The sequence below is a fragment of the Rutidosis leptorrhynchoides genome, chromosome 2, assembly GCF_046630445.1.
Source record: "Rutidosis leptorrhynchoides isolate AG116_Rl617_1_P2 chromosome 2, CSIRO_AGI_Rlap_v1, whole genome shotgun sequence".
In the NCBI taxonomy this organism is placed as follows: Eukaryota; Viridiplantae; Streptophyta; class Magnoliopsida; order Asterales; family Asteraceae; genus Rutidosis; species Rutidosis leptorrhynchoides.
The window spans coordinates 453,975,332-453,997,496 of NC_092334.1; the positions used below are offsets into that span (position 1 = coordinate 453,975,332).

The window sequence follows — 22,165 nt, forward strand, 5'->3', positions numbered from 1 at the left end:
AGACATATATGTAACGATTATCGTTGTAACGACATTTAATGTATATATATCATATTAATAGATATTCGTATATCATAATATCATGATAATATAATAATTTAAAATCTCTTTTGATATTATAAACATTGGGTTAACAACATTTAACAAGATCGTTAACCTAAAGGTTTCAAAACAACATTTACATGTAACGACTAACGATGACTTAACGACTCAGTTAAAATGTATATACATGTAGTGTTTTAATATGTATTCATACACTTTTGAAAGACTTCAAGACACTTATCAAAATACTTCTACTTAACAAAAATGCTTACAATTACATCCTCGTTCAGTTTCATCAACAATTCTACTCGTATGCACCCGTATTCGTACTCGTACAATACACAGCTTTTAGATGTATGTACTATTGGTATATACACTCCAATGATCAGCTCTTAGCAGCCCATGTGAGTCACCTAACACATGTGGGAACCATCATTTGGCAACTAGCATGAAATATCTCATAAAATTACAAAAATATGAGTAATCATTCATGACTTATTTACATGAAAACAAAATTACATATCCTTTATATCTAATCCATACACCAACGACCAAAAACACCTACAAACACTTTCATTCTTCAATTTTCTTCATCTAATTGATCTCTCTCAAGTTCTATCTTCAAGTTCTAAGTGTTCTTCATAAGTTCCAAAAGTTCTAGTTTCATAAAATCAAGAATACTTTCAAGTTTGCTAGCTCACTTCCAATCTTGTAAGGTGATCATCCAACCTCAAGAAATCTTTGTTTCTTACAGTAGGTTATCATTCTAATACAAGGTAATAATCATATTCAAACTTTGGTTCAATTTCTATAACTATAACAATCTTATTTCAAGTGATGATCTTACTTGAACTTGTTTTCGTGTCATGATTCTGCTTCAAGAACTTCGTGCCATCCAAGGATCCATTGAAGCTAGATCCATTTTTCTCTTTTCCAGTAGGTTTATCCAAGGAACTTAAGGTAGTAATGATGTTCATAACATCATTCGATTCATACATATAAAGCTATCTTATTCGAAGGTTTAAACTTGTAATCACTAGAACATAGTTTAGTTAATTCTAAACTTGTTCGCAAACAAAAGTTAATCCTTCTAACTTGACTTTTAAAATCAACTAAACACATGTTCTATATCTTTATGATATGCTAACTTAATAATTTAAAACCTGGAAACACGAAAAATACCGTAAAACCGGATTTACGCCGTCGTAGTAACACCGCGGGCTGTTTTGGATTAGTTAATTAAAAACTATGATAAACTTTGATTTAAAAGTTGTTATTCTGAGAAAATGATTTTTATTATGAACATGAAACTATATCCAAAAATTATGGTTAAACTCAAAGTGGAAGTATGTTTTCTAAAATGGTCATCTAGACGTCGTTCTTCCGACTGAAATGACTACCTTTACAAAAACGACTTGTAACTTATTTTTTCGACTATAAACCTATACTTTTCTGTTTAGATTCATAAAATAGAGTTCAATATGAAACCATAGCAATTTGATTCACTCAAAACGGATTTAAAATGAAGAAGTTATGGGTAAAACAAGATTGGATAATTTTTCTCATTTTAGCTACGTGAAAATTGGTAACAAATCTATTCCAACCATAACTTAATCAACTTGTATTGTATATTATGTAATCTTGAGATACCATAGACACGTATACAATGTTTCGACCTATCATGTCGACACATCTATATATATTTCGGAACAACCATAGACACTCTATATGTGAATGTTGGAGTTAGCTATACAGGGTTGAGGTTGATTCCAAAATATATATAGTTTGAGTTGTGATCAATACTGAGATACGTATACACTGGGTCGTGGATTGATTCAAGATAATATTTATCGATTTATTTCTGTACATCTAACTGTGGACAACTAGTTGTAGGTTACTAACGAGGACAGCTGACTTAATAAACTTAAAACATCAAAATATATTAAAAGTGTTGTAAATATATTTTGAACATACTTTGATATATATGTATATATTGTTATAGGTTCGTGAATCAACCAGTGGCCAAGTCTTACTTCCCGACGAAGTAAAAATCTGTGAAAGTGAGTTATAGTCCCACTTTTAAAATCTAATATTTTTGGGATGAGAATACATGCAGGTTTTATAAATGATTTACAAAATAGACACAAGTACGTGAAACTACATTCTATGGTTGAATTATCGAAATCGAATATGCCCCTTTTTATTAAGTCTGGTAATCTAAGAATTAGGGAACAGACACCCTAATTGACGCGAATCCTAAAGATAGATCTATTGGGCCTAACAAACCCCATCCAAAGTACCGGATGCTTTAGTACTTCGAAATTTATTTCATATCCGAAGGGTGTCCCGGAATGATGGGGATATTCTTATATTTATGCATCTTGTTAATGTCGGTTACCAGGTGTTCACCATATGAATGATTTTTATCTCTATGTATGGGATGTGTATTGAAATATGAAATCTTGTGGTCTATTGTTACGATTTGATATATATAGGTTAAACCTATAACTCACCAATATTTTTGTTGACGTTTAAAGCATGTTTATTCTCAGGTGAATATTAAGAGCTTCCGCTGTTGCATACTAAAATAAGGACAAGATTTGGAGTCCATGTTTGTATGATATTGTGTAAAAACTGCGTTCAAGAAACTGATTTCGATGTAACATATTTGTATTGTAAACTATTATGTAATGGTCGTGTGTAAACAGGATATTTTAGATTATCATTATTTGATAATCTACGTAAAGCTTTTTAAACCTTTATTTATGAAATAAAGGTTATGGTTTGTTTTAAAAATGAATGCAGTCTTTGAAAAACGTCTCATATAGAGGTCAAAACCTCGCAACGAAATCAATTAATATGGAACGTTTTTAATCAATAAGAACGGGACATTTCAGCCGTTCCCTTGTACTATTGGTTAACCATGGTTATTTGTGTTGTAAGCATATTATATTATTCGAGTTATAGTTATATGCGGATGTTATGCTAGCTTGGGGGTATTGGTGAATTATAGCTTGTTATTGCGACGATAAGCTAATGTTGTTTGCTAGCATGTTTGCGGTTGTGTAAGTGTATGCGAGTAGGTATAATTATATATGTATTCGTATAATTATTGCATTCACTAAGCTTTGCTTACCCTCTCGTTGTTTACTTTTTATAGGCTCGGGCGTTGACAAGGGTAAGAGCGTTCAATTGGATTAGTGATCTCCCGCTTGTTTTGTTAGGGGATGCTTTTGGGTGTTAGCTTTTGGAGTTCGACCGAGATTGGGTAGTTTAACCCCAAACACCATGCTCTAATGTCGTTTAGAACTTAAACTTATATTTGGTCGAAACTTTTATTTTAGAACGAAACTCGTAAAATGGGCGATGTGGACCCGTTGATGTAAAACTTGATTTGATGATGAAAATCTCTTAGTTTCATTTATATTGACTTGTGGTAAAAAGGTTTTCGTTTGAAAGTGTCGGGAAGCGGGTTTTCCGCTCATGTGAGTTGGACCCGTGATCAGTGGCTGGAAGGCCATTGGGACGCCGTCCCAATTCCTTGGACGCCGTCCCGGTTGGTTAAGCTGGACGCCATCCCAAAACTCTGGACGCCGTCCCACCCTTCTGAGCTGGACGCCGTCCAGGATTCTGGACGCCGTCCAGATACACTGCCTTAAAAAATTTTTTTTGGTACGCGTTTTTGGGTTGATGAAGTCGGGTTGTTACACCAGGGGGTCTATTTATAGGCGCAGAATGTCCGAAATTCTCGGGATACACGTGTCAATTACTGAATTGTTCTGTTACAAGAAATATCCAGAAGGTCGGTGGCTTGTGCTGACGTGGATGCGTGCCATTCACGCGCTTAGTAAAAGGGCTTAAGCATTGAAGCTGCCTGCAGGGCTTACGCTTAACGTTGGGCGGCCTGCTGAACGCTAGGCGGCCAATAATGAAAACTGCCAAATTTTGTTATCCTTTATGTTGTTTGATCCATTTTTCTGTATAAAAATGGTATTTTTATGCGTGTATCCCGTAGGGTACACCATTAAGTCCCCCCCAGTTTAATGTCTTTATTTTTGCAAAAAATAAAGTCACTAAACTAAAAAAATAAATGATGCCTTTTTTCTCGGGAACAGGAGCCTGCTGTAGCCAACCTTGTCTCTGCCATGTCAGTTACTTTTTGATCATTGTCTGCAAAAAACACCCGTTTTTGATTTTGAATTTTACTTTTCAATTAAATTTATTTTTCCCGAATGTTTACTCATCTGACACGTGGCATCATTTCATCCATACGATTAACCGCCCACTGTTCATCTTCCGTTCATTATTTAAGATGTAGATTTTTCTGTTTTACATTTACTCCTCCCCCAATTAACTTCTCTTCATCTACCTTAAATCCTCTGCCAAAAATTCCTTTCTTTACTACTTATTCAATGACTATCTTTAATGTCGAGCATATTCAGAGCGAAATTTCATCAACTTATCTAGATCACGTTAGAGTCGCCTTTCCTAAATTCTTTAGGGCCGATGCTGTTCTTCCAGGTCCTAATGATCGTGCCTCTCGTCCCCCTTCTGGAAAAGTTGCTATTTATGGTCGTGCCCTTTATTTTTCTCATCTTCGCATCCCTTTCACAAAATTCTATGTAGATGTTTGCTGTTTTTATGGCGTCAGTGTTGGCCAATTTGAGCCTATGTCTATCCGGAAAATTATGCTATTCGAGATGTATTGTCATGCTCGAAATATCACACCTTCTGTACGCTTATTTTGTCATCTTGCAACCGTTAAATCTTATGATAAAGGATGGTTTTGCATCAATTTAGATGGTTTTTTGCTTACTTCCAGCGACGTCTCATAAAACTTGGCAAAACACCTCCTTCTTTATTAATAGTGAAGTTATTCTCAACGATCATTTAAAAGCTTGTTATTGGCGTATATCACTTGATCCTCCAAAAATTACTCATCCTAGATAACTTCTGAGGAACGAAAAGTGGTGAATATGATGAAGAAAGAAAAAATTCCGAATCGACGATATCCAGAACACATGCTTTCTTTATGCTCACTTAATGCCGAATGGGATGAAGAGACTCGTGGCTGTGCTATTGTAATGCTGAAAAACAAAGGTATACCTGAACTATCAAGTGTAATTTGGTTATTGGTTTATATTATCTGCATAACATTTGCTAAATTTTGTTCTTTTAGCTATTACTCCACTCGCCGCCTTGTGACACATCAAATTTGAGGAGCTACAATTTGCATCAGAAAAGATGGTTGATGAAACTCTTGAGAAAAGCTTATCTGAAAATGAGCCTATTGATGATTCTGCTTTAACTCGAGCAAGTTCACGCAAGCGCCGTGCTGCTGGTAATCTTTCTTTTGAATCAATAGCAGAAGAAAATCTTTTTTGCTTTTTTCACATACCTAGCAATGGTGGCTATTATAATGTTGATCCTGAAAAATATCCAGCATTAAATTCTGAATCATCACTTCTGGATTGGACAAATTTTTTGAATAATAACTGTTATTTTAATCCAGCTATGATATCTGAAGAAGAAAGACAAAGAAGGCTTATTCTTCTGCCTCCCGCTCAGCGTAACAGAATAGGGGAAAGCAGTTCATAGATTAGCCTTCCTAACTTGAATATAACTGGTCTATCTGCTATACTTGCAAGTCCCCCAAACGATTATGCTAATTTTATGAAATATCTTGAAGCAATGGTGTCTCCATCCCTTATTAAATATTTTGAAAATTTATTTGATGGGGACGCTCGTAAATCGAAAGCACAAGGTATAATTTGGAACATTGCTTCAGAATTTGACAATTTGAAATGTTTGGAACGTTCTGATCAAATTCACCGTGATAAATCTGAAATAATTGAGAAAGATTCTGAATTATTGAAAGCTGCTAAGCTTGAATTGAATGCTGCTGTTGCTACTAAAAATGCTGCTGAGGCTCGCTTTGTTGAAATGGCAACAAAGGAAAAATGGTATCTTCATACGATTGAAACATTGAGCCAATCTGAAACAGCATTAAAGGAACAACTAGAGTTAAGTAAGGTGAAACCAGGCGACTTATTGCAGGCGTCCTAAAGATTGTAAAAAATGCCTTTGCTTCTGAAAAATTAACAAAGCCTTTTGATGAGTTCATAACCGTTGCGCTGGATGCTGAACGGATAAGATTTCTAGAATCACTTCAGAAGGGTATTCTTGATTTCCCTAAATCTTTGCCTGAAACCCTTACATCACAATTGAAGCCGGATGCAGAAGATAGGCTTAAAGTGATAGGTGATCAGATAGAGCATTTATCATTTTCAGAATTAGAAAAGTTATGTAATAATGCTGCTACATCAGTAGATGATGTTTTAAATTTGAAATTGTAATGTGAACTGCTTGTAATATCTGCTTGTAATAAATGTATATTATATATGCAATTACTTTGTGTTAATTTTGTCTAAGCTTTATATGTTTGATTTGAATCAATCAAAGATGGTTAGCCATTTACTGCTTGTATTATTTTACGTCATGACGGTCGTAGATACATTCTATTGCATGGATGTTCAGCGGATTTCTACGTTATCCGCTGCCATTTCAATCTTTTGTTTACGATTGAACATCTGCCACCGAGGAAAAACTTCTCTTTTGTAGGCAGGGATGACACACTGCTTTGTGACATCTGATAAAAATCATTGGCTGGATAAAAATTATGAACAGTATGTTATAAGAATAATTGTCTGAATTCTTATTTCTTTAAAGAAATTTCTACATTTATGATTGCATCTCATATTCTAAATAGTTGATCAGGCTATTTGAACATGCAATACTACGCATAAAATTTCTTTAAGCTCATTGCATTCCATGTTCTTCGAATTTCTTCACCGGAGGGCGCTGCAAGGGTATATGATCCGTTAGGATGTGCCTTTATGATTTTGTATAGACCTTCCCAGCGTGGTCCTAACTTCCCTTGCTTTTTCTGTCTGCTTGCTTCATTATCTCTCAATACTAAATCTCCTTCCTTAAATTGAACATATCTGACACGTTTGTTGTAATATTTTACCATTTTCTGCTTAACATCCGCTTGACGGATAGCGGCCATGATTCGCCTTTCTTCTAATAAATTCAAATTTTCACGTAAAATAGATGAATTACTTTCTGTATCAAATGCTAAAATTCTTTGTGTCGGAACACGAATTTCAGCTGGTATTACTGCTTCAGTGCCATATACCAAGCTGAACGGTGTTTCACCCGTGCTCCGTTTTGGCGTTGTACGGTGAGCCCACAAAACATATGGAACTTCATCTACCCATTTATTTGACTCAAACTCAATCTAGCCTTTATACCGGCTACAATTTCCTTATTTGTTACTTCAAATTGACCGTTGGCTTGTGGGTGAGCAGCTGAGGTAAATGTTTGTTTGATGTTTAATTCCTCACACCAACTTCTGAATGGATTATCTGCAAACTGTTTACCATTGTCACTTACAATTTCATTTGGTAAATGCAAACTGTTTACCATTGTCACTTACAATTTCGTTTGGTAAATCATATCTACAGACGATATCATTCCACACAAACTTTTTTATATTTTCACCCATTATCCGTGCTAACACTTTTGCTTCAACCCACTTACTGAAGAAATCAATTGCAACCACCAAGAACTTCGCATTTCCTACACTTCTTGGAAATGGCCCTACTATATCAATTGCCCACTTACAGAATGGCCATGCAGATGATACTGTGATTAAATCATACTTAGGTAAACGTTGGACGGTTCTGTGCCGCTGATAGGCATCACATGCTTTGATGACGTTTGATGTATCTCTGTAAATTGTTTGCCAATAATATCCTTGTCGCATTATCCGTCCAACCACAGTTCTATAACCAGAATGTTGTGCACACAAACCTGCATGCATCTCTTTTACCACATCTATTGCTTGTTGTGGTGTTAAACATCTTAAATTTGGACCATTAAAGGATTTTTAATAAAGCCCCCCATTTTTCAAGACGTAAAGCGGAGCACTTACCTTTATCTGTCTTGCTTCTGTGACATCAGCTGACAGTGTTCTATCCTGCAAATATTTCACATAGGGAGTCATCCAACATGGTGCTCCCTCTTCCACTGTTGCCACTACTACATTTTCATCAATTGATTTATCTTTCAAAACCTCCACCAAAACTTTCTTGTGCAAGTGATCAAATGTTAGCGTTGCTAACTTGCTTAAAACATCTGCCTTTTTATTTTTATTTCTTGATATTTGTACAACTTCCAAAAGTTTTGAAATTTTTTGAAATTTTCTCAACTAACTGCAAATATCGTTTCATTGAAATATCCTTTGCTTCAAATGCTCTGTTGACCTGTTGTGCTACAATCTGAGAATCTACATATGCACGCAGATGCTTTATTCTCATTTCAAACGCTATGTGGAGGCCGAAAAGCAATGCCTCATATTCTGCTTCATTATTGGATGCATAAAAACAAAACTTCAGTGCATATGTATGTTCTTCTCCTTCTGGACTTGTAAGCACTAATCCTGCACCAACTCCTTCCTCACTTGATGCACCATCAGTGTGCAATTCCCACATGTAATTACTGTTTTTGACATCTTGCGAATAATCCACTTTTTCTGTTGTTTCTAAAAGAAAATCTGCCAAAATTTGACCTTTAACTGCATGTCGTGGTGAGAAATTTATTTCATAGTCTCCCAATTCTATTGCCCATTTCGCTAGACGTCATGACGACTCTGGATTCTTCAAAATTTGCTTTATTGGTTGATCTGTTAGAATAAGAATTGAATGTGCCTGAAAATAACGTCTGAGTCGCCTAGCTGTATGCGTTAAAGCATATACCAATTTCACAATTGGCGGATAGTTAACCTCACTTTGCTGCGATATTTTACTGACGAAGTATATTGGCATTTGTACGTCATTCTGTTCTGCAATTAAAAATGAACTAATGGCTTCTGTGGATGCTGCCAAGTACAAAATTAGCGTTTCCCCTGCTATTGGGGCAATTAAAGTAGGCAATTCTTTTAAAAGTTGCTTAGTATCTTGAAAAGCTGTTTTAGCCTCTTCCGTCAACATAAAATCCTTTTTGTTCAAACAACTTTTTAAAACCTTCATAAATGGTAATGACCGATCTGCTGCTCTAAATAAAAACCTTGTTAGCGCTGCCAATCTTCCATTCAAGCTTTGCACTTCTTTCTTTGTTTTTCGAGATACCATGTTTTCAATTGCTTGAATCTTCTTTGGATTAGGCTTAATTCCTCTCTCTGTAAAAATATGACCTAAAAATTTGCCTTCTTCCACACCAAAAGTGAACTTTTTGGGATTCAACTTCATATTGACCCTTCGTAATGATTCAAATGTTTCAAGAGTATCTCTGAGCATACTTTCTTCTGTATGACTCTTGATAAAAATATCATCAACATAGGCTTCCACATTCCTGCCTATTTGATCTTTAAACGCTTTATCAATCACACGCTGATAATTTCCCCTGCATTCTTTAATCCAAAAGGCATCATGATGTAGCAAAAAATTCCATCTGGTGTGTGGAATGCTGTTTTATCTTGATCCCGTATTGCCATTGAGATTTGATGATATCCCTTGAATGCATCCAAAAAAGATTTAAATTGATATCCGCTGACGGACTCTACTTTCCAATCGATTTCTGGTAAAGGGTAGTTGTCTTTTGGACATGCTTTATTTATATCTGTGAAATCTACACACATCCTCCACGAGTTATCTGGTTTTCTAACCATCACTGGATTTGCTACCCATGTCTGGTATTTTACTTCCCTTAATATTCCAGCCTCCACTAATTTTTTAACTTCCTCCCTGAGAAATTTTGTTCGATCTGGAGCCATACCTCTTTTCTTTTGACATACTGGTGGGATATTTGGATTCACACCAAGCTTATGTTCAGCTATATGACGTGGTACTTCAGTCATATCATAATCTTGCCACGCAAAAACGTCTAATTTGGTTGCTAAAATTTTGTAAAGTTTTTCCTTTGTTTCTTTTGCTATTGTGTTTCCAATAATGATTTTCTGATCTGGAAACTCTGGATTTGGTGACACTGACCCGTCTTCATGAACAATTGGATTAACAGCATTCTGTTTATTTGTACACATCCTATTTCTATTCTCCGTTCAGCGTATAGCGTGGAGATGCCAGCCGGTGTGGGAAATTTCATCATTCCGTGTACCGTTGACATCACAGCTCCAAATGTCATCATAGCTGATCGTCCTAAAATGACATTATACTGTGAATCTGCTTTGACAACTAAAAACTCGATATGAGCTGTTCTTTTAAATGGTGTTTTTCCCAATACTACTTCTAAGACTATGCTTCCCTCTGACCATGACGATTCATTAGCAAAACTTGCTAAGGGAACAAATGTGTCTTTTAACTTCTCCTTAACTCTTTCTGGTAATTGTACGAAACAATGTTCATACATGATATTTGCTCCTGCTCCAGTGTAAGTATATATTCCTCCAACAACACAATTTGCTATTCTAGCTTCAATCACTACAGGAGCGTCAGATGGATTGGTATTAAACATGGAAGGAAAAGCAATCAATTCCTGTTTTCAATCTTCTAATGCTTCTGCTTTTCTCCGTTGTCCGGCTTGCCATGAGTGTATCATGTTTGCTTCAATAGGTATCATCTTACGATTACACCTTTTGGTGCTCTTGAGAGTCGAGTGATCCTTTAGAAAGGATGGCGCCATTTGTTGGTACGATTTTCCGTATAGCGCCTGTAAGGTACCCGTACAAGACAATAGCTGCTCAGCGTGTGGCGTATGATGTTGATTGATGTTTGCCCTCGAGAAATAATCTCTGTAGACCCAGAACACGGATGAGAGATCCGTGGGGTGGCCTCAATCAATCTGGGGATCAATCGGTAATTGATCCGTAAAGCGTATTGCTGCTAAGCGGCTAATGTGCGTTTAGAGTGAGAAAGAACTGTGTGAGAGAGAAAGTGTACTTCTCTCTGACTGAAGTTCTGATGTGAAATGTGGTAACCCAGGGGGTCTAGTTATAGGCGCAGAATGTCTGAAATTCTCGGGATACACGTGTCAATTACTGAATGGTTCTGTTACACGAAATATTTGAAAGGTCGGTGGTGTGTGCTGACGTGGCTGCGTGCCATTCACGCGCTTAGTAAAAGGGCTTAAGCATTGAAGCTGCCTGCAGAGCTTACGCTTGACGCTGGGCGGCCTGCTGAACGTTGGGCGGCCAATAATGAAAACTGCCAAATTTCATTATCCTTTGTGTTGTTTGATCCATTTTTCTGTATAAAAATGGTGTTTTTATGCGTGTATCCTGTAGGATACACCATTATGTAACATTGTGCACGATAATCAGTGGCGAGTTTATAGTGTCCTGTGGGTTCACGGGACACCGCTAGTTTGAAAATTATTAGTAGAAAATATCTTTTAAATTGTATAGGACACCACTAAATTTAATTGGAGGACCCCATATCTTTTTCGAATTTATAGTTTTTCTTTTAAAATGTATAATACACCACTATATTAAACTACTCGGACCCAATATATTTTCCGAACTTGTAGTATTTTTGAAAGTAAACAATCACTAAAATAACATTGAAATATAATTACTACTAAAAAAATTTTCAGGACCCCATTGAGTTCGCATCCTAGAATCGCCACTGACAATAATAATAGTGGCAAATCTCAGTTTGCGCCTGTGGACTAAACCATTCTCTATGTTGGAGTTGAGATATAACCATGTTAAATTCTTGTGGCGTTTATCGTTTATGCTTTAATTTATTCATTTGTTATTCATGGGTTTTGTGATTGTTGTAGATCACATGTCTTATTTGGGGCCTACAAATCCTAACAAGTGGTATCATATCCAGATTTGAAGATCGAACACGACATCAAATTGAAAGAATGGTTTTTACGATAGGTTGATGATTTAGTTATCATCAGGTTATTAGACGACGACTATAAGATCTATTTTGCGACATGTATTGAGTTCTCATTCTTTGCGATTACGTGCGAAGGAAAGATCGACCTATCAAATTCGGATGTTCATGCGCAACTGGAGGAGAAAATTCATAGCGGTTTCGTTAATCGTTGGATCGCCTTGAATTTTGGACTGTGGGTATCAGACTCAGATGTGGTAACAAATTGAGATGATTGGACAGTTGGATTTTCATATACGAATTTTTGAAGTTATGCAGTTTTGGGGTGAATTTTCGGGTCTAGATGACGCGAGTGGCAAGACGGTTTTGTCTTGGGAAACTTCGGCTGATACGGTCTTGATTTTCAGGGATGTTGGTTCGTTACGGCAGCTCAGGAGGGTAGTTTCTCTCGGGTTTTGGCAGGTTTCATAACAAATGGAAATACATCCGTTTAGAAGCCGAAAATGGGAGTTATCGGGGAAGTTTGATACTTGCGAGTTTTGAAACGGGTTGACCAAGGTGATTGGTTAGATATTCTAGGTATTTGGAATACGCGGGCGGGGTTGAGCTTCTCTCACTAAAGAAATTGGTTGTCGAAGGGTACACATTTGACCGGTGCTAGGGCTTTTTGTTGATGTTGGGTTCAACAAACGAGCGGTTTCTTCTTGGGTGACAAATTAGAAATCTCTAGGTGACGAAGGGAGTGGATAATCTTGTAAGTACCAGAACTTGAGCTTTCTGGATATTGCTGAGGGTGTGGGGAACTCAGTGTGAGTTTGGTAACCGATGGAAGCATCGAGCTAGTGGGAGTTTGATTGCTAGTGGGAGTTATGGAGACAGTTATGCGACGTGGGTCTCTAACTTTTCGAAAGATTAGGGTTTTGATTCCCGAAACTAGGGACTCGATTACTTGTTTTACTCTTCAATGGCAAAGAATGCAACTGATCGGTGGTACGAACCATGTTTCTTCTCAGGTAGACGTTGTTTATTCCTACTCGTACAATGGGAGAGTGTTTGAGATAAGGATGTGGGTTTGTGAAATTCATAGCATTATTAGTGGGTCAATGTACCAACGAGAAAACGAAAAGTTGAAAGTGGTCGATTTCAAGGTTGTGATTGCGTTCTCATTGGATCCTTGATGAATAGTCTACGAAGGCGACTGTTGGTAGTTTATGATTGTTGGGAAGGAGAATCAAAGATAGACGAGAAATTATGTACGAGTGATCATTGACATGTCGGTGACAGGATTGGACGTGTCTAAAGTGATGAATAAAGATGTGTAATGTCCTGGTTAAATCCTGTAGTTGAAGTCTCGCATACTTCAATGGATCTTCTAGTGTAAGAAGATGATCTTATGGCGTAAGAAGATGGTGGTGCAAAAAACCATATGGCCCAAGCAAATAACTAAGATATTGGATTATCACTCAACAATGTTTTTTTGGTGTCGAAAGACTTTCTTGCATCGTAGTATAGCGATGTGTAAGTGCGGCATGATTCAGGTAGTTTATCCGGCGGTATCAAAAGGAGTCATAGTCAGTTAATCGAAAGTTTTTTTGGGTGGGTTTGAGCAACGTTGACATTTGAGGCGGTTTTGATTTTCGATTTCGACCAGGTAGGTTGACTACCTCTTTATCGAAAGTCTGCAAGCTAGTCGTGGTTAGGGTGTGCGTGTCCCAAGTGCTAATGGCAGTATACATCATGGGGTTTCTTTCCGAAGTTGAATGAAGATCGGTGTAGGGTTTGTTCAAAGTCTCCAAGTGGGAGATTTGTTGAGTTATGGAGAGTTTTGAACAAAATATAAATTGAAAGAAGGCAGGAGACCCTTGCAGATCGCGAGGGTGAGGTCACGGGGCCCGAGCACAAGTGTCAAAACGTGAAGATTGTGTTCGAGAGTGATGTCGCGGTTCGCGTGGACATGGTCGCCAAACGTGACGTTAGCTTATCCAGCAAGTCGGTTTTAATTGTTTCCTTATTTTGTTTACCCCTACAAATTGTAACCCTAGGCTCCTGTAACATTGTGCACGAAAATAACCGTAGACTAAACCCTTCTCCATGTCGGAGTTGGGATATAACCACGTTAAATCTCTGTGTCGTTTATCATTTCATTTATCGTTTATGCTTTAGTTTAATAGTTTATTTTTCGTGGATTTTGTGATTGTTGTAAATAACATGTCTTGTTTGGGTACAACAAATACTAAAAGACCTTACGCTAAATGAAGTACTTTTAGACTAGAACCCATTTTGACCCGTTCCAAAGTCTATGATCAACCAACTCTAACCTACATATTCTGCTAATCAACGGTACCAGAGTTTCAAATGAACTAGGAGCAGGAAAACATAAAGCTGCAAAACGAGCAGTCTAGGTCACCTTATTGCTAGTTATCGTAGAAGTGCTCATAGTTGGCCTAGTTCTAGTGGCAGCCTGTGGGGTCTGGGCCAAATTGTACACCGATGAGGCTGAAGTTGTTGATTATGTATCAGTAGTTATGCCGGTGCTTGCTCTATCTAATATCGAAGATGGAATTCAAGGAGTATTAACAGGTTAGAACTCGGGCTTCCTTTTTTCAGTTGACAAAATTAAGGTACTTTACGAACCGTTGCATTTTAAGATTTCTCTTGGTTCACATTAGGTGTTGCGAGAGGATGTGGTTGGCAAAAAAGCTGCACATTGGTGAACCTAGGAGCTTATTACCTCGTTGGCGTTCCTTGCGCCGTCATTTTGACATTTGTATACCATTTAGGAGGAAAGGTGATATATGCTTAAATATTTGCTCATTTTTGTTCTTTGAAAGATGTTGATTTTATTGATTTTTTTGTGTAGGGTCTGTGGATTGGAATCATTTGCGGGAGCGGCATTCAGGCATTGCTTCTTTTTGTAATCACAGTGCGTACCGACTGGGAATCGCAAGTAGGAAATTATTATCTTTATTGATTTCATTTTCTTCATCTCAAATTTGGTATGTCTAATTATATCGGTTTCATATCCAAAATCAATGTCTTTGCAGGCGAAAAGGGCGATGAATAGGGTGGTACGCTAGCAGCATTACCACCACTATGGTCTCATAAAGCACAAACTACAACTGCAGCTTAAGCTAGATACATACTTGTGTATGGATTTTTTTTCCGGTTCGCCTAAATTAAATTAAAGTTGGTGTGGTAAAAAATACATATTGGTCTTCATGTGGTGAGTGACTAGAAACTTTAATACTATTAGTATATTAGTATATGTTGACATGAGTAATCAGTGGATATAATAAATCACTTTCAAAATTTCACTTAATGAGAAAGGGACCAATTATGCAATAAATTTTTGTTTTTGACTTATGATGTAGAAGTGAAATACAAGAACTAGGTGTGTTATTTTGTGTGTAAACTTGGAGACAACAAAGTCAATAGTAGTACAACATCTTATGCATCTTAAATTATCCAGACTATCTTGCACATTTGAACTCTTAATTGTAAAACGTTTAAGAAATTGTCAGGAAATTTCTCCAACCAACTCACTTAATTGTCCCTTCACCAGTAACTTAAAGTTCCACCAACATAACATAAGTCAATGGCTTTTATTCTTTAGTGGCTTAAGAGTGTCAATTTCATATTATACACATTGTTGACATTCTGAATTTGAGGCCCCTCAAAATAAAAGAAGGCCAAGTTGGATTGCATAGGTTTGCAAATGTTTAAATCCGGGCCTGACTACCAACCGATAAATCTTGAATATGACATTTTCGAGAACGAGTTACTAGCTAACGTTACACTCTGTCATCTCCCTGATAAGGCAAGAAAAGTGAAAAAACCAACAGAGTTTGGGTTTATCCAATGCAGTTTATATTTGTAATGCGGGCGAAGAAATCAAGACCATCTTGTTGGAGCTAAGACGCTCAATATTGAGCGATGCTCATTAGTTTTGTGGTTTCCTGGATAGAGATTCTCTCATGTGCGCGCTACTTGAATATGAAATTAATATTAACATAAATAAACATTTAATATTAATATTAATATTTATTAATATTTATTTATACTAAAGGTTACATTTTTACTCCAGACTTCAACTTCAATAGTACACTGTAACAGAAGTCTTTCATCATATAATTAAAGTGTAAATAGGCATATATTTTCGCTGATTACTGATTCACAACCTGTATTAAACTATTCATGACACATGATCGTGGTACGTTATAAAGTTCAATTGATTTAATGTATCTACCTGTATAGTTAGTATTAGGTTGATGTTCTAAATGTAATAACAAAACATAATGCCATTTCCATTGTTGTTTAATACACCAATTGCAGCTTTCTCATGAGTTTCCATACTTGATGTAAATACTTAACCAAAAGCTTTTAGTGTTTAATTGAGCTATTTAAGTTCCGAGGTTGTGTAAGAAAATTCAAAAGAAATGGATCATGAACAGTACACTAAACCACTTCTTGAATCTTCTCGAACCATCCGAAACACTACATGCAAATTAGAGTTTTCAATATCAGATGTTTTTGCAGAAGTGAAAAAACAACTGATGTTTGCAGGACCATTTATCGTGGTAGCTTTCTTCAATATACTTTTCTACTAACATCAATCATGTTCGTACGCCGTCTTGAAGAGCTCGCCCTTTATGGTGCATCTATGGCCACTTCTTTTGCCAGCGTTACTGGTTTAACCTATCTGGGCCAAAGGTGACAACTTCGACCCATTTACCTTTTAATAGACCGATTTGGGTGGTGCTTCATTTGTAATGCATCAAATCGGGAGACTTAGCTATAACGGGAACGGGAAAACGGGTGAAAACCCAACTTTTACGTATAATGCATACAACCTCATAATTTATTTATCTTTCAAAAAAATAATAATTATTGTTTTAGTGGTATAGCACTATTTTGTACTAATAACGTAATAAGTACTTATTCATAAAATATGATAAGAAGCGTTAGCGGGTCAATATAAGCCAACCAATAACGTTTCGACCCCTATCAAAAAGCAACGTGTTCCAACTTCCAACGTGGCCCCATTTGACCCGTCACACAAGCTGCCCTAGTTGCATGTCTTGCCATACTCAGGTCCTTCAGGAATTTCATCAATAACTTGCATATTTTTCTAATTAAATCATTTTATACTTTAATGTATGCCGTCTTTTATTTATTACAACAACAACAAAACTCAATCCCGCATATGCGAGTTATGGGGGAGGTGAGGTGTAGACAATCCTTCCCCTATCCTAGAATAAAGACAAGTCATTCCTTCACCCGAAGTGAAACACTCCCAAGATTAGAGAAAGTCATCCCTCTCAATGTTCTATGGATAGAGAGATTGCTTCCAAAAGGACCTCCGGCCTATAAGTAGGAAAAATTTTAAAAAATAAAAAAATGAGACGCCATGAAAATGGTTGAATCAAATTTCTATAGGTTTTAAATTCTGCCTGGAATTCAATTTAGGCTCTAAGCGACAGTCAAGTCACCTTCTTTTATTTATTGTGTTCATAATATAAGCTTGGTGTATTGGTCATATGAGATACTGATTTTACTCTCTCGAATTCTTCCTAATCCAAAGCTTGAAACGTCGATGATGTCAATCAGGTGCATTTCTTAAGAGCTTGGTTGTTTCATTCACGTACGTTGTTGGTGCATAATCCCAAGTTCTATTTTGTAATGAGTTCTATTCGTATTGTATTGTCTATTTCAGTCATGTGAGGATTACGTCTTTAATACAATATGTTTGGATTGTTTAATATGATGACGTGAAATGGTTCGAGCAGTTTGGTTGGCTGCTCAGACCATCGACCGATGGTAGAGACCATCGATCGAGGGACTATCACCATCGGCCGAAGGTCCCAGACCACCGGCCGATGGTCACTGTGATTATATATAAATACGGGTTTTGGGTTTCATTATTAGGTTACACAACCCATGTAGTGACCCGAACTTTTCCATGTTTATATATATATTAAATGAAATTGTTATTTACATGATTAAGTATTTCCAACATGTTAAGCAATCAAACTTGTTAAGACTTGATTAATTGAAATAGGTTTCATATAGACAATTGACCACCCAAGTTGACCGGTGATTCACGAATGTTAAAACTTGTAAAAACTATATGATGACATATATATGGTTATATATATAGTTAACATGATATTATGATAAGCAAACATATCATTAAGTATATTAACAATGAACTACATATGTAAAAACAAGACTACTAACTTAATGATTTTGAAACGAGACATATATGTAACGATTATCGTTGTAACGACATTTAATGTATATATATCATATTAAGAGATATTCGTACATCATAATATCATGATAATATAATAATTTAAAATCTCTTTTGATATTATAAACATTGGGTTAACAACATTTAACAAGATCGTTAACCTAAAGGTTTCAAAACAACACTTACATGTAACGACTAACGATGACTTAACGACTCAGTTAAAATGTATATACATGTAGTGTTTTAATATGTATTCATACACTTTTGAAAGACTTCAAGACACTTATCAAAATACTTCTACTTAACAAAAATGCTTACAATTACATCCTCGATCAGTTTCATCAACAATTCTACTCGTATGCACCCGTATTCGTACTCGTACAATACACAGCTTTTAGATGTATGTACTATTGGTATATACACTCCAATGATCAGCTCTTAGCAGCCCATGTGAGTCACCTAACACATGTGGGAACCATCATTTGGCAACTAGCATGAAATATCTCATAAAATTACAAAAATATGAGTAATCATTCATGACTTATTTACATGAAAACAAAATTACATATCCTTTATATCTAATCCATACACCAACGACCAAAAACACCTACAAACACTTTCATTCTTCAATTTTCTTCATCTAATTAATCTCTCTCAAGTTCTATCTTCAAGTTCTAAGTGTTCTTCATAAATTCCAAAAGTTCTAGTTTCATAAAATCAAGAATACTTCCAAGATTGCAAGTTTACTTCCAAGTTTTCTAAATCCATTCCAAGTAATCATCCAAGATCAAGAAACCTTTGTTACTTACAGTAGGTTATCTTTCTAATACAAGGTAATAATCATAATCAAACTTTAATTCAATTTCTATAACTATAATAATCTTATTTCGAGTGGAAATCTTACTTGAAATTGTTTTCGTGTCATGATTCTGCTTCAAGAACTTTCAAGCCATCCAAGGATCCTTTGAAGCTAGATCTATTTTTCTCATTTCCAGTAGGCTTATCCAAGGAACTTGAGGTAGTAATGATGTTCATAACATCATTTGATTCATACATATAAAGCTATCTTATTCGAAGGTTTAAACTTGTAATCACTTGAACATAGTTTAGTTAATTCTAAACTTGTTCGCAAATAAAAGTTAATCCTTCTAACCTGACTTTTAAAATCAACTAAACACATGTTCTATATCTATATGATATGCTAACTTAATGATTTAAAACCTGGAAACACGAAAAACACCGTAAAACCGGATTTACGCCGTCGTAGTAACACCGCGGGCTGTTTTGGGTTAGTTAATTAAAAACTATGACAAACTTTGATTTAAAAGTTGTTATTCTGGGAAAATGATTTTTATTATGAACATGAAACTATATCCAAAAATTATGGTTAAACTCAAAGTGGAAGTATGTTTTCTAAAATGGTCATCTAGGCGTCGTTCTTTCGACTGAAATGACTACCTTTACAAAAACGACTTGTAACTTATTTTTTCGACTATAAACCTATACTTTTTCTGTTTAGATTCATAAAATAGAGTTCAATATGAAACCGTAGCAATTTGATTCACTCAAAACGGATTTAAAATGAAGAAGTTATGGGTAAAACAAGATTGGATAATTTTTCTCATTTTAGCTACGTGAAAATTGGTAACAAATCTATTCTAACCATAACTTAATCAACTTGCATTGTATATTATGTAATCTTGAGATACCATAGACACGTATACAATGTTTCGACCTATCATGTCGACACATCTATATATATTTCGGAACAACCATAGACACTCTATATGTGAATGTTGGAGTTAGCTATACAGGGTTGAGGTTGATTCCAAAATATATATAGTTTGAGTTGTGATCAATACTGAGATACGTATACACTGGGTCGTGGATTGATTCAAGATAATATTTATCAATTTATTTATGTACATCTAACTGTAGACAACTAGTTGTAGGTTACTAACGAGGACAGCTGACTTAATAAACTTAAAACATCAAAATATATTAAAAGTGTTATAAATATATTTTGAACATACTTTGATATATATGTATATATTGTTATAGGTTCGTGAATCAACCAGTGGCCAAGTCTTACTTCTCGACGAAGTAAAAATCTGTGAAAGTGAGTTATAGTCCCACTTTTAAAATCTAATATTTTTGGGATGAGAATACATGCAGGTTTTATAAATGATTTACAAAATAGACACAAGTACGTGAAACTACATTCTATGGTTGAATTATCGAAATCGAATATGCCCCTTTTTATTAAGTCTGGTAATCTAAGAATTAGGGAACAGACACCCTAATTGACGCGAATCCTACAGATAGATCTATTGGGCCCAACAAGCCCCATCCAAAGTACCGGATGCTTTAGTACTTCGAAATTTATATCATATCCGAAGGGTGTCCCGGAATGATGGGGATATTCTTATATATGCATCTTGTTAATGTCGGTTACCAGGTGTTCACCATATGAATGATTTTTATCTCAATGTATGGGATGTGTATTGAAATATGAAATCTTGTGGTCTATTGTTACGATTTGATATATATAGGTTAAACCTATAACTCACCAACATTTTTGTTGACGTTTAAAGCATGTTTATTCTCAGGTGAATACTAAGAGCTTCCGCTGTTGCATACTAAAATAAGGACAAGATTTGGAGTCCATGTTTGTATGATATTGTGTAAAAACAGCATTCAAGAAACTGATTTCGATGTAACATATTTGTATTGTAAACCATTATGTAATGGTCGTGTGTAAACAGGATATTTTAGATTATCATTATTTGATAATCTACGTAAAGCTTTTTAAACCTTTATTTATGAAATAAAGGTTATGGTTTGTTTTAAAATGAATGCAGTCTTTGAAAAACGTCTCATATAGAGGTCAAAACCTCGCAACGAAATCAATTAATATGGAACGTTTTTAATTAATAAGAACTGGACATTTCAGTTGGTATCCGAGCGTTGGTCTTCGAGAACCAGAAATTTGCATTAGTGTGTCTTATCGAGTTTGTTAGGATGCATTAGTGAGTCTGGACTTCGACCGTGTTTTCTTTAAAAATGATTGCTTAACATTTTTGTTGGAAACTATATATTATTAACATGTATATATTATGTGATATATTAATCTCTTAACATGTTTGATATTGTGTGATAGTTGTCTACCTCTAGCATAAATCCCATTGACTCACCTAATAATAACGAAGAGTCGAATATATATTGGACTGATTCACAAGTTCCCGAAGAAGAACCGGAAGAAGAATCAGAACCGGAAGAAGAATCAGAACCAGAAGAGGAGGAACCGGAGGAGGAAATAAAACCGGTGGGGGAAATAATAAAACGGTTAAGTAAAAGAAAATCCTCAACCAACCGACCAAGGTTAATTATGGTTAATGGTGTTTTCGCCAAGGAAGCAAAATATTGGGAGGATTACCAATTCTCCGATGAATCGGACAAGTTCCCGAAGAAGAACCGGAAGAAGAATAAGAACCGGAAGAAGAATCAGAACCGGAAGAGGAGGAACCGGAGGAGGGAATAGAACCGGTGGGGGAAAATAATAAAACGGTTAAGTAAAAGAAAATCCTCAACCAACCGACCAAGGTTAATTATGGTCAATGGTGTTTCCGCCAAGGAAGCAAAATATTGGGAGGATTACCAATTCTCCGATGAATCGGATTTCGACGAGAATTCCGATGATGTTATAGATATTACCCCAACTGAATTTAAAAAGGCAAAAGAAAATAATACGGGAAAGGACATAAAAATAGAGAAATCTAATTCCAACCCCGATGAACTTTATATGTATCGTCAACCCCCGAAGCCCTTAAGTTGTAACAATGACCCGGGAACCTCTAAACCACCAGGTTTTTCTAAACCGTTGTGGAAAACGACAGCTCGTATTAGGGGAACATCATATATCCCTAGAAACTTGGCAAAACGAACCAAAACCGAAGAAGAAGAAACGAGCGAGTCGGAATAAGATAGTTGTATTCGTGTGGTGTAATATATG

The 22,165-nt window shown here is 35.9% G+C and overlaps 2 pseudogenes; both read left to right on the forward strand.

Annotated features, from left to right (window-relative positions):
• The window catches only part of LOC139889292 (protein DETOXIFICATION 16-like), a 54,524-nt pseudogene extending 39,544 nt beyond the window's left edge, over window positions 1–14,980 (forward strand).
• A 1,359-nt stretch (window positions 14,981–16,339) lies between these two features.
• Window positions 16,340–22,165, forward strand: part of LOC139889293 (protein DETOXIFICATION 16-like) — a 68,517-nt pseudogene continuing 62,691 nt past the window's right edge.